General features: G+C 41.3%; 1 pseudogene; it reads left to right on the top strand.

Moving 5' to 3' along the window:
• The first annotated feature begins 5,136 nt into the window (after nt 1-5,136).
• Rngtt-ps1 (RNA guanylyltransferase and 5'-phosphatase, pseudogene 1) lies at nt 5,137-11,437 on the top strand (annotated as a pseudogene).
• Nucleotides 11,438-13,543: the final 2,106 nt, after the last annotated feature.

Raw genomic sequence — 13,543 nt, 5'->3', positions numbered from 1 at the left:
ATGGAACCATGTTGGTGTTGGTTTGGTGTGCTCTTTCCCCATGGGTGCGGCTGATATCTGATATTATTAACTATATCTGATATTTAATAACAACAGGAAGGAAGGAAGAAAGGAAGGAAGGACGAAAGAAAGGAAGAAAGAAAGGAAGGAAGGAAGGAAGGAAGGAAGGAAGGAAGGAAGGAAGCTAAAAAATTCGAAAGCTAGAAAGAAAGAGTAAAGAGCCCTAAATAGTTGTTTTTATTTTGAATTCCTTGCTATCAGCAGGAGTCAATTGCCAGAAGCCATCAGCGCTGGCCCCAAAATAGTAAATGAATGTTTAATGTCAGAAGGCATTCTGACATTCTTTGGTTTAGCCATTCCCATCAATTCTACATCCTACCTTAATTTACCTGGGTGTCAAAGCCGGTCTTTGACACAGAAGAGCAGGTAAAATCCCTTACCCCAATTAGCAGTCCAGAACAAATCCAGAAAGAACACAATGAGGCTGCAACATGTCTCCTGAACATATATGTAAGTGTTTTTGATGAGCGAATTGATGATCAGTTGAGTTAATGCTTGAGACAGGGTCATGCTGTGTAGGCTGGCCTTGTATTAGAGATCCTCCTCTTCACTCCTCCTGAATGCTGGGATGACAGGCTTGTGGTCACCAAGCCCGTCTCATGTATTTATTGTCTGTTTGTACTTTCCCATTTGAGAACTATGTGTTCATTTCACCCTTCATTGGTTGGACTGTTTGTTCTTTTGGTGTTTAACTGTTTGAGTTCTTTACATATTTAATCCTCTGTCAAGAAATAGTTGACAAATATCCCTTTTCCCCATTCTGCAGGCTATTTTCATTGTTAACTATTACCTCTATTAGGTAGAAGCTTTTTTAACTTCCTGTGATCCCATTTGTCAATTCTTGCCAATATTTCCTGAGCTAATATTGTCATTTTGAGGAAGTCCTTGCCCGTTTCTATAGCTTGCCACACTTTTGTCTGGCAATTTAAGATTCTGTCTTACATTGAGTCTTTGGCCCATTTTGAAATGATATTCTGCAGCAAAGCTCTACCTTTATTCTCCTACATGAGGAATATGCAGTATGATAAGATTGGAAGAGTCAAATAGGGGAGAAACCCAGGAGAAGTTGGAGGCAGAGAATGAAAGGTAGATTTGATCAAAATGAAATGCATCCATCTATTAAGTGGGGAAAGGCTGTCTTTCCTCCAACACCTGTATTTGGTACTTTTGCTGACAAGCAGTTGACTAGCTGTGAGTTCATGTTAGTGGTGTTCTATTTTATGCCACTGTGCCCGTGTCTGGTTTTGCACCAATCCCATGGTGATTTTGTTACTAGGACACAGTAGTATAATTTGTGGTAACCGCAAGTCTTCAATTTTTTTCTGTTTAATGATTTTCGTTGTTGAGGCCTTCCACTTTCTTGGTGTGTGTGTGTGTGTGTGTGTGTGTGTGTGTGTGTGTGTGTGTGTGTGTTGGGGTGCGGTGCATGTAGAGACCATGAGAGAAATCACCTACATCTATCATTGTTTTACCTTATTCCTTTAATGCAGGTTCTTCCACTGAACTGAAAGCTGACAATTTTAGCTATGCTACTTGGTCAGTGAGCTACTGAGATCCTCTTGTGTCTGTCCCACAGTGCTGGGGTTACAAGCATGCATAACCAGGTTGGGCTTTTTATGTGGGTGTTGGGGATTTAATCCTAGGTCTTCATGTTTGTAGAGCAACACTCTTACCCACTTAGCCATTTTCCCGTGATTAGATCTTTTTTTTTTTTAAGATTTATTTAATATATATGAGTACACTGTAGCTGTCTTAGACACACCAGAAGAGGGTATCATCTCATTACAGATGGTTGTGAGCCACCATGTGGGTGCTGGGATTTGAACTCAGGACCTCTGGAAGAGCAGTCAGTGCTCTTAACCACTGAGCCATTTCACCAGCCCCCCGTGATTAGATCTTAAGGCTGGAAGACACAAACTTCTAATCTGGATCCTGACTTGGAGATCTTGAGTCATAGTGGCATTGAAAAGCTTAGGCCCAGGCAAAGAAGTACACACCTTTAATCCCAGGAAACTGAGGCAAACTGATCTCTGAGTGCAAGGTCAGCATGGGACAAATCAAATTCCAAATCCAGGTATGGTGGTACACACCTTTGATCTGGGCCACCCCTTCTGCTGGAGGACTACATAACCACACTGGAAGAAGGAAGATTCAATCTTCTTCGCCTGCTTGCACTTACTTGCCAGCACATCTGTTGAAACCTACTTCTTCAGGATTCCAGCTTCTACAGAAGACCAGCTGTAACACCTAGCCTCGTGGGACTGAGCAATGACTAGATTCTAGGACTTCCCATTCACAGCTGCCCATTGTTGGGCTATTTAGAATGCAGACTGTAAGTCATTACAATAAATTCTTTCAATATACAGAGACATTCCATAAGTTCTTTGACTCTAGAGAACCCTGACTAATACACTAATGCTGTTTTTAAAAATTTGTATTTTTCTCGTGATTTCCATAAAGATTTTAAGTGTAGTTAGATGAATATCATTAGAAGCATTATTTCTGCACAGGCATAATGAGAGTAACAGGCATCTCTTTTTAAGGTGTACGCGTGAAGATACTATTTTTAGTATTTTTGTTTTGGTGTGTGTGTGTGTGTGTGTGTGTGTGTGTGTGTGTGTGTGTGTTATGTGTGTGGTACACTCACGGTAACATGGGTGTTTGTACACATATGCATACAGAGGCCAGAGGAGGCTATCTGCTGACTTCCATCACTCATTTCTATATTACTTTGAGACAGAGTATCTCAGAAGCTCACCACTTTGCCTAGGCTGGGCAGCCGATGAGGTCTCAAGACTCACCAGCTCTACTACATACCCGGTTCCCAAGCACACATGGCCATGCCTGGGTCTCCACTTTAGTGCCAGGGATTTGAACTCAAGTCCCCATGCTTGCATAGAAATTGACCCTGGTCCTCTTTTAAAAATAGCAGGCACTCCATTCTCCAGCACTGACCGTGCTCAGTGGTTAAGACCGATCTTCAAGGGACCCAGACTTAGTTTCCAGCATCCACATGGTGGCCCACAGCCATCTGTAGCACCAGTTTCAGAGATTCTGACTCCCTCTTCTGGCCCCTGGGAGTACTTGGCATGCGTACTGTGCAACTATAAATGCAGGCAAAACAGAAATAAACACATCTTTGAAAACCAAGACCATCAGCAAGCACTCTTAATTACTGAGAGAGCTTGCCAATTCTTACTAAAAGAATTTTTTTCATTCAGGCATTATGTTGTAATTCTTTTTTCCTAATAATAGGATCTAGGAGCGCTGTATATATATTGATGAGCTTTCTGTTTGAAGAAAGCTGTATTTACTAGCTAATTCAGGTTGAGATAATGTCTCTAGAACACGAAGCCTGACCATAACTTACTTGGTGTTTCTTTGCTTACTTTCCTTCCATTTAACATGAAAAAAATTAAGACTCTTGTGCTGTCAAACTGCCAAATGGGTGAATGCAAGCCCATATGCCAGCCAAGTGTTATGAAAATTGCTTAACATAATTAACTAGTTCCTGTCTCAAGGTATCCGAGCTTAAAGGGAGCTCTAGCAGCTTTGTCCCCCTTGAAATTCCACAAACTAAGTGCAGGGTTTTGTTTTGCTTTCCTATAAAATTATAAAAGAACAAACAGTTTTTTATTTTTACGGTGACAATGAGAATTGTTTATTTCCTTTCTGCAGAAGTTCAAGAAGAGCTTTGGATAAATACAATCATTTTAGGGTTTTAAATAAAACGCTCTGTTTCTCTCTGTCTCTCCCCTTCTCATCCGCCTAGTAAGCTTGCTCTTCTTTTTCTTCGTTTTCCTCTTCCTTATCCATTTGTTCATCTGTGCTGTCGACCACCATGCTTCTTTTTTTCTCACTCGCATTTCAGCACATGGTTCAAATTTCACTCCCCTATAACTTCTGCTTCTACACATGATACCATGGTGCCAACACATGCCTCACCCCAAACATTTTAATATCTCACAACATGATTGATTCTGTTTACTGTCTTAATTCTAAATTACTGAGAGACTGATAAGTTTATTTGGGTCAATGTCAACCTGTAGTTGAATCTTCAAGAAAAGCAGAAGTCACTTGCTAGAGAGAGATTCCCTTCTTCTGGGTTATGGATTGTGATGGTTTGTATGTGCTTGGCCCAGGGTGGCACTATTAGAAGGCATGGCCTTCTTAGAGTAGGTGTGGCCTTGTTGGAGTAGGTGTGCCACTGTGGATGCGGACTATAAGACCCTCATCCTAGCTGCCTGGAAGTCAGTATTGTTCTAGCAGCCTTCAGATGAAGATGTAGGACTCTCAGCTCTTCTGTACAATGCCTGCCTGGGTGCTGCCATGTTCCTGCCTTGATGATAATGGACTGAAGCTCCGAAACTGTAAGCCAGCCCCAATTAAATGTTGTCCTTATGAGAGTTGCCTTGGTCATGATGTCTGTTCACCATGATGTTATGATGCCTGTTAGGGCCATAAAACCCTAACTAAGACATGAAAGGAGAGTTTTCCTAAGAGAAATACTTGAATAAGGAGTATCCTATGAAGAATGTAAAAGAAACATAAGACATGGTCTTTGTCATTAGGGAATTCAACACCACATGAGCCTTCTGTGCCTCAGTGGCTCCTTTTGAGTGTCTATAAACAAGCAGCCTGGTGATTATAAGTAGTATTGTCCCATAGTAGGATTACAACAACAAAGCCCTAATTTACAAAGAACTGAATTTTCTTGTCTACTTATTGTATAGAATATAGTAGATTATATTTATGGAACTCCAATTTCCAATGATTGGCCCTATTTTATTATCTTGACAAGCCTATTAAAGAAGTTATCACTCTTTGCTCCTAGGCTCATAGAAATTAAGAATATCTGTATAGAAACCATAGAAGTAGAAAGCAGAAGAGGAGCCCAAGCGACTGAAGGAAAGTGTCACTGTGCTGAGGACCTGCGTGGAGCTGCTGGTGTGGGGCAGCTCACTAAGGAGCTGTCCGCAAGGTGGCGGTGTGCAGTGTAGACAGGGCTTACAGCAAGATCCCACCGCGGTGGCTGAACTGTGCAAGGTGTGGCCAACTGGTGGTAGGAAGATTCTTTTACCTCTGAAGACAATGCTGGGGCAAAGATATGATAGTCAAGTTGCTGAAGAAAACCAGTTCCATCCCAGAATGCTCACAAATTATCTAAAGAGTCTAAAGGTTAAGATGAGCTTGTTGGAGGATCTGACAAATACTCCAAGGTTCCATGACAGAAATGACGTAGAAAAAAGAAGGAATCAAATATATCAAACTTCGGTGTAAAGGACATGGTGAATGCCCCACTCCTGAGAATATGGAGACATTCATTTACCTGTGTGAGAGATTTAATGAGAGAAGCCCATCTGAACTTACAGGCGTTCACTGCGCCCATGGCTTCAACCATACTGGTTTCCTTATATGTGCCTTCTTGGTGGAGAAAATGAATTGGAGCATTGAAGCAGCAGTTGTGCTACATTTGCCCAAACTACACCACCAGGAATCTCTAAGAGTGATAATTTGAAGGAACTTTTTCATTGCCATGGATATGCAGAAGAAGCACTACCACCACCTGTATTGCCAGATTGGTGTTTTGAGGAAGAAGGAGAAGAAGAAGGAGGAGGAGAAGGAGAGGAAGAGGAAGAGAGGAAGAGGAAGAGAAAGAGGAAGAAGAAGATGGAAAAGAGGTCAGAACCAGGTCAAGTGCTTCCTTTGGTAAAAGGAGAAAAGAACAGTTAAAGCTGGGAGCTATCTTCTTGGAAGGCGTGACTGTTAAAGGTGTAACTGAAGTAATAATTCAACCAAAGTTAGAGGTACAGCAGAGATGCCCTCAGTTCTGTGGCTGGGAAGGGTCTGGGTTCCCTGGAGCTCAGCCTGTCTCCATGGACAAGCAAAATATTAGCCTTTTAGATAAGAAGCCATATAAAGTAAGCTGGAAAGCAGATGGTACTCATTACATGATGTTGATTGATGGTATCAATGAAGTTTTTATGATCGACAGAGATAATTCTGTTTTTCATGTTTCAAATCTGGAGTTCCCCCTTTGCAAAGATCTGCAGATGCATTTATCAAATACCCTTTAGGATGGGGAAATGGTCACTGAGAAAGTGAACGGACAGGCCATTCAAAGATATTTGATATATGACATAGTTAAGTTCACTGCACAACCAGTGGGAGACTGTGATTTCAATATTTGTCTCCAGTGTACTGAACGTGAAATTATAAGCCCATGACATAAAAAAAATGAAGACTCGCAAAACACAGGAACTATTTAGTGTCAGACCTAAACAATTTTTTGATATCAGCATTTCAAGAAAGCTTCTGGAAGGAAACTTTGCCAAAGAAGTCAGCCATGAACTGGATGGACTTATTTTTCAGCCTATTGGGAAATACAAACCTGGTCGGTGTGATGATATCTTGAAATGGAAACCTCCCAGTCTAAACTCTATGGATTTTCAACTTAAGATAATGGGGCTGGGAGAAGAGTTGCTTCCATGGAATGTTGGCCTTCTCTATGTTGGAGGTTGCGAAAGACCCTTTGCACAAGTCAAGGTAACAAAAGAAACAGTACAATGACAAAAATTATAGAATGCACATTTGAGAACAACAGCTGGGTCTTTGTGAGACAGAGAATAGACAAGAGTTTCCCAAATGCCTACAACACAGCCATGGCTGTGTGAAACAGCATCTCCTACCCTGTCACCAAAGAGAAGCTGTTCGAGCTCATTGACAGATGTGCAGCAGCTGCCCAAGGACAAAAGAGAACATATCCCGTAGACCCCGACATGCAGCATATGCCTCCTCCACCACCCAAAAGACCACATCAGCCAACCTAGACCCTGCCTCTGACCTCATGCTCAAGAGGAAAGAAGAAAGGGAACACAGTGTCCTCTGAGAGACCCCACCAGCTGCTGACTCAGACAGATACAGACACTCACAGCCAAACAGCAGATGGGGCTTAGGGATTCTTACAGAAGAATAGGAGGAAGGATTGCAGCCCAGAAGAAATAGGAACTCCACAGGAAGACCAACAGTCAACTAACCCTAGACCCTTGGGGCTCTCCGAGTCTGAACCACCAACCAAAGAACATACACAGGCTGGACCTAGGCCTCCCTGCTCATATGTAGCAGATGTGCAGCTTGGTCTTCATGTGAGTCCCGAACAACTGGAGCATGGCGCGATCCCAAAAGCTGTTGCCTTTATGTGAGATCTGTTCTTCTAGCTGGGCCATCTTATTTGTCCTCAGTGGGAGAGGAAGCACATGGACCGGAAGTGCCAGAGTTGGGGGATACCTAGGAGGCCCCCCTCTGCCCAGAAGATAAGGGAAAGGGGAAAGGATTGTGGGAGGAGATGACTGGGAGGGGAGAAGTGAATGAGATGTAAAATGAACAAGTAAATAAAATTTGATTAAAAAAAAAAAAAGAAATCCATGAATCTGTTACTCTAAAGTCTATGTTCTTGCCAGTAAGGAAACAAGGCTGCCTATCTGACCAGAGCAAGAATGATCTTACCTTTAGTTCAGAGTAAGGGCCTGCTACCATAGGATGGCATCTGAGTTGAAGACATCAGCTATGTTAAAGGTGGGTTGAGCTAACTGGCTTTTTTGTTGAGCTCAGCTTAGGAAACTGGCTACAAGCCCTTACTCGGGCTACACATTGCAACCTAAGTTGATGTACCTTTGTACAGGCCTCATTGTTTCTCAAGGACCACAAAAGACATAACAAGCCCTCCTCTGTTGCCATACCAAACCTTTCTGTCACCCCCAAAGAGCCTTCTCCCAATCTTTGGGAGAACTTTGGAAAAACTAAAAAGGTCAACAAGACAGAACAAAAACCATGTCTGACTTTTTAGCAAGTGTATTGGGTAAAAAAAGAGGGGAGGTGGTTCTTCTAGTCGAAGATTGTATTCACATGAAAGACTTCTGTGACCTGAATAGGTATGAAGACATCTCTCGCTCTATCAGCAAGAAACAAAGAAACTCTGTGGCAATATATATTTAAAAAGGGGATTTATTAAAATAGCTTTCAGGCAGTGATCCAGCTAGTTCAACAATGGCCGTTTATCACTGGAAGAATCCCCAGTACGTCATTCAGTCCGTGAGGCTGGATATCTCAGCTGGTCTTCAGCATATGCCAGAATCCTGAAGAAGTAGGCTCTAATGCCAGTGAAGGAATGGTCTTGCCCACGAGAGCAAGAGCGAGCAGTCAAAGAGGGCAAACTTCCTCCTTCCATGTTCTTCTATAAACTGCCCATCTGAAGATGAGGGCCATATTAAAGGTGGATCTTCCCACCTCAAAAGATCCCCCTTAAAAAAAGTGGGTCTTCCCACTTGGAATGATTTAATTAAGGGGGGAAAAATCCCTCACAGGTGTACCCAGCTGCTTGGGTTTTAGAGAGTTCCAGATGTAGTCAAGTTGACATCCAAGAACAGCTATCACACAACATCCAGGCTCCCAGTGCTCCTTAAAACTAAAGCAAAGCAAAGCCAAACCTGACCATAATACTATAAACACAGGAAAATCTCTGGACAGGAGGAAGGTGGGAGTTGGGGGACGCTCAGGGATCTTGGAATTAGTGCATGATGGTAAATTCCCTGGAGTTTCCCTTTTGTCTCCTCCATATAGCATACTGGGTGTTCGTTGCAGTGTTCCTCACAACTGGAAACCGTAAACACAAGCAGACACCAAAGTTCTCCACATGTACTTTTGTTTCTCTTTGCATTTATTCCCAGGCACACTGATGTTACAGAGAAGAAATAGCTTCATCCTTTTAGAGTTTACCTCCATGGTTTGTCAGGTTACTCTGGAGCAGTTCATCTGTGACTAGAAAACCCCCACTACTCATGCTTCCAACATGCTACCCAACGCCTATGAGTAGTTAGTTTTCAAATACAGCTTTCAAGAAAACACACTGCTTTTTGCCTAGTATGAGTCCTGGACTCAATGTCCTTGCCTGTTTTTAAATAATTCTTTTCATTTCTTCACTGCACAGATGTATTACCCTTTGGAACACCCAGATGGGACCTCATACAGAGCTCTAGGATGCTGGCTGTCCTTACCAAACTCTCTTCACACTGGTACTCTAGCCTCTGAATTCCAGCTGCTCTGGTCTTTGTGAATCTATTATTTCAGTGCATCCACTGGGCTAATTAAGTTATCCCTCCTTATCTCTGTAAAGATAGTAAACCCAAAAAGTTGTTTGGCTTGTCTTTCACTTCCTATCTCAGGGATTACTGACCCAGTTGTTAGGAATCCAGAGTCTTTAAACTTAGATTTTTGTCTACGTGGTTTGTTTGACGTGAGATGGTAAATCCCACTCCTGCCCTTTTATCTTGGCCAGAAGCCAAAGACACTGCTTACATTTGGAAATGTGTTCTGAAAGCTGATATGTGTATACTAATGACTCTGCAATAGGAGTGTTGACTATTAAAGCTATTTCAAAATAAACCCCAGTGTGGACAGAAAAAAAAAACCTAGGGAGAGACAGAAGGAAATGTGTGAAAGGGGCTTATGGAAAATTATGAAGCTTTATATTGTAAGATACCAAACCCACTAAATACACGAAGGATTTTTGCCCTGTTTTCTGAGTAAAGATATTCACCATAATGGTGTTGGTTTACTTATGTCCATATCTAGTTGATGCATTTTTGACATTTTGGTTGATTTAAACTTTTCTCCATATATTAATATTAAGTCTGTGTGACCCGAGTTTTAAAAAATGTCTATATAGTCTCTGAAAATGTACTCTATGTATACGATCTATCTTGATTATGTCTATACCCCTTTAACTCTTCCAATTTCCCTCGGAACTCCCAACACTTATTACTCTCAACTTCATGTCCTGGTTGTTGGTTTATTTGTTTGTTTACTGTTAGCCCTTTGAGTCAATTTCTGCTGCCTTTGTGGACCAGGGTTTCAAGTTTGACTATGCTCAAATCTCAGCTTCTGAACTCTAGCACATTTAGTGTCAGATAGCTCTTTGTTGTTGAGAAAGGGGTTGTCAGTTCTGTCTAGAATGATAAAAAAATATTCCAAGCCTCTACCAAGTAGACATTCAAAGCAATTGTGATAAATAAGTCAATTTTGATAAATAATGTGATGACAGATGTCTTGGGCCTTGCAGATCATTCTGTTGAGAATAGTTGTTGTAGTCAGTGTGCCTTCTCCGCTACACACAGCAGCTTCATCAGCTGAGGCACTTTCTTGTGTTTCTCTGTTATAGTTAGCAGATCCCCTGTCTCAGAACTCTAGCAACCAGTGATGTGTTTCTCAGCCTTATAGTTCTACCTTTTCCTGCTGGAGTAAGCAGCATATGGCCTTTGGATACGGCTTCTTTCCTTAGCAGAATACAGCTACCACTCATCTATCAAGCATGGGTACAAGTCTTTCTATGAAAACCAGTTCAGTTCCTTGTTTCTTGTTCTTGTTGTTGTTGTTGTTGTTGTTGTTGTTGTTCTTCTTCTTCTTCTTCTTCTCCTTTCTCCTCCTTCTCCTTCTTTTTCCTCCTCCTCCTCCTTCTCCTTTCTCCTCCTCCTCTTCTTCCTCCTCCTTCTCCTCCTTCTTTCTCCTCTTCTTCCTCCTCCTCCTCCTTTTCCCCCTCCTCCTCCTTTTCTCCTTCTCCCCCTTCTCCTCCTTCTTCTCCTCCACTCTTCTCTTTCCTCCTCCTTTCCTCCTCTTCTCAGCAACTGACACTGAATTTTTAGTTTTTTTCTATTAAATGCCTTAATAGATGTGTAGTGGTCTCTCAATATGTGATCAAGGCCCCATTTAGCTAATTTGCCCATTTTTTCAGTTGTTTGCTCTGTTTATATTGAAGAGAGTAACAAGAAAGCCACAGAGGGATGTGTTGACTATAAATGCATTTAAAATATAAAATTAAATAATATATTGTTTTGCATGCAAATACCTTATTGTGGTTTTAAGTTTCCCTTTGTCCTAGTGGCTAATAATACTGTCTTTATTATGTGCTGATTTGCCATGTGTATATTTTGTTTTAGAAATATTTCTTCAGTTCCTTTTCTCATTTCAAGTTTATTTACTTTATCAGTGTCAAGTTTAGAGGGTTCTTAACATGTTATAGATACTAGCCCTTTACTGGAAACACAGTTTGCAATTTTTATTTTGTTGTTTGGCTTGTCTATAATTTGTCTTTTAATAACTTCTCATAAGTTTTCCCCCAAAAAAACTTTTGATAAAGTTTAATTTTTCCACTTTCCTTTTATAAATCATGCATGTCAACTCTAAAAACTCTTGGACTAAGCCTATACCCTGAATATTTTCCTCTAATGATTTTGTTTATGAAATTGTATCATTTATTAATTATATATAAACCTATGAATTCTGAGTTAATTTCTGTACCAAGTATAAATTTAAAGAAATCTTTCTTGTTGAGTTTGATTTTTTTTGTCATTTTGGAGAAGGGTGGTATATTTGCTTGATGTCTACTGAACTGTTTTTGTTTGTCTCTCAAACGTCAGTGCGATAACACAAACTGGTGAATGCTGATGAGCAAACTAAGAAGCTCTATAGGTGAAATCTAATAGAGAGTCGTTGGCTTCAGCCTCTTAGACTAGAGATGCTTTTTAAGGTCTATTCGTGGGGCTGCAGATATGGCTCTGTGGTTAAGAGCACTGACTGCTATTCTGTTATTCTGACTCAAGTTTGACTCCCAGCACCCACTTGGTGGCTCGCAACAGCTTATAATCCCATTTCCAAGAGGATCCTCTGGCTTCTAACAGTACCAGGAACACCTGTGGTATGCAGACTTACGTGCAGGCAAAACTCCTATATGCATTAAATTCATTATAAAAATCTGAGATTTCTTAGCAAAGGCACCAGAAGAACAGGCATTAACTTTGAATTATTCTGTCTTCTACCAATATCATGCTATAATTCTCCAAAGGAACATTCCAATTTCCTCCTCCTCTTCTGATTTGAAACCATGAAAAACTAAAAATTGCCCACTGAATTTAAGTTTTCCCTAATGGAGAATTGCAGCTCTGGGAAGAAAGATTTCCCCAAGGGGAGGGTTGCAGTACTGAGGGGAAAGGTACTGCAAACCTCACACAAGAACTTTATTGAGAAAGACACAGAGTAGCTTCCTCTGCTCAGATAAGCAGTAGGAAAGTGAGTAAGAGGCAGACTTATATAGTTTCTGGGCAGGGGAGAGAGGTCCAAGATGGGTATTGGTGGGACTTTAAGTCAAGCCTAGGGATTGGTGGGATTTCAAGATCAGGGATTGGTGGGGTTTAGTGAGTTTCAAACCCAGAAGTGGGATTGGACCTTTTACCCTACACAGAATCCCTGAAAGCCAAAGACTTATAACTGTTTGCCTGTCGTTTGTTTTTTGTGTTAATATTTTATTTTGGGGGTATATGTTTTTGAGATAAAGTTTCTCTATTATGTAGTCCAGGCCAATCTTGAACTCACAGAAATCCACCTGCCTCTGCCCCCCAAGTGCTGGGGTGAAAGGTGTGTATCCCCACACTCAGCCTTGTGCTAGCGTTTGATTCTATAAATTGTCTCTTAGTAAGTAGCCATGTACTAGAACCACCTAGAGACATATATTTGAAATGATGTACTTCTCACTTCTAGGATGAGACATTCTCAGTACTGGTTTAGACATATTCACAGGCCAATCTACCAATGTGGCTGTAAATACATGAAATTTTCTAAGAATAAACATTTTCAAGGATGACCAACAGGCCAGAATTTGCAGTGTAATAATTATTTCCAGTTAAATGCCCATGGGGAAAAAAAAGGAGAAACAAGAAGGGCTTTTAGGTCATTAAGCTAACCCAGTAGGTAAAGGCACTTGCAACCAAGCTTGACAACCTGAGCTGGATCACCAGGGCCCACAAGGTAGAAGAGGTGAATGGACTTTCGTAAGTTGTCCTCTGACCTTCATAAGCCAAGGCATACTTGCCCCACGCTCCAAACCAAATAAACAAATGTTAAAAGAAGAAAGTAAGTAAATCTCTTCAGTTTTCCCTGTTGCTCTCGAAGATAAATTTATGAAGCCTCCCCCATTTCACCAGACAAGAATAATAGAGGGTGATTGCTAAGGCCAGATGTGAGCACGAGAGGACTGTTGAACAAGCTTTCCTAACTAGCTCTCACTGGCCATGTATTTGCCTTCCCACAATCTTCGGCTTACAGAGCAGCAAAGTCCCTTTCTTGTTATGGTTTTGTTTATCAAAGGGGACACTGAGTAAACATGAATCACAGGCACCTCTGAGATCCACCCATTTCTTTGGCATCAGCATGCATACCTGAGGCATTCATACCTGTTTGACTTCCAGCTCTGTGTTATTGTGTAAAAGCAAATGATTGCTTAAGGAAACCATTTAGACAAGTTGAACTTCGTAGAGTTTAACTGAGCAAGGAACAATTCATAAACTGGGCAGCTCAATGTATGGGCAGGTGGCGTCTTTGGCTAGAATAGGAGAAATAGACTAGGTACAGAGAAGTGGCATTTTTCTGTTTGCAC

Source organism: Rattus norvegicus, chromosome 11 (assembly GCF_036323735.1).
Source record: "Rattus norvegicus strain BN/NHsdMcwi chromosome 11, GRCr8, whole genome shotgun sequence".
Taxonomy (NCBI): domain Eukaryota; kingdom Metazoa; phylum Chordata; class Mammalia; order Rodentia; family Muridae; genus Rattus; species Rattus norvegicus.
This window is presented reverse-complemented; position numbering and strand designations above follow the sequence as displayed.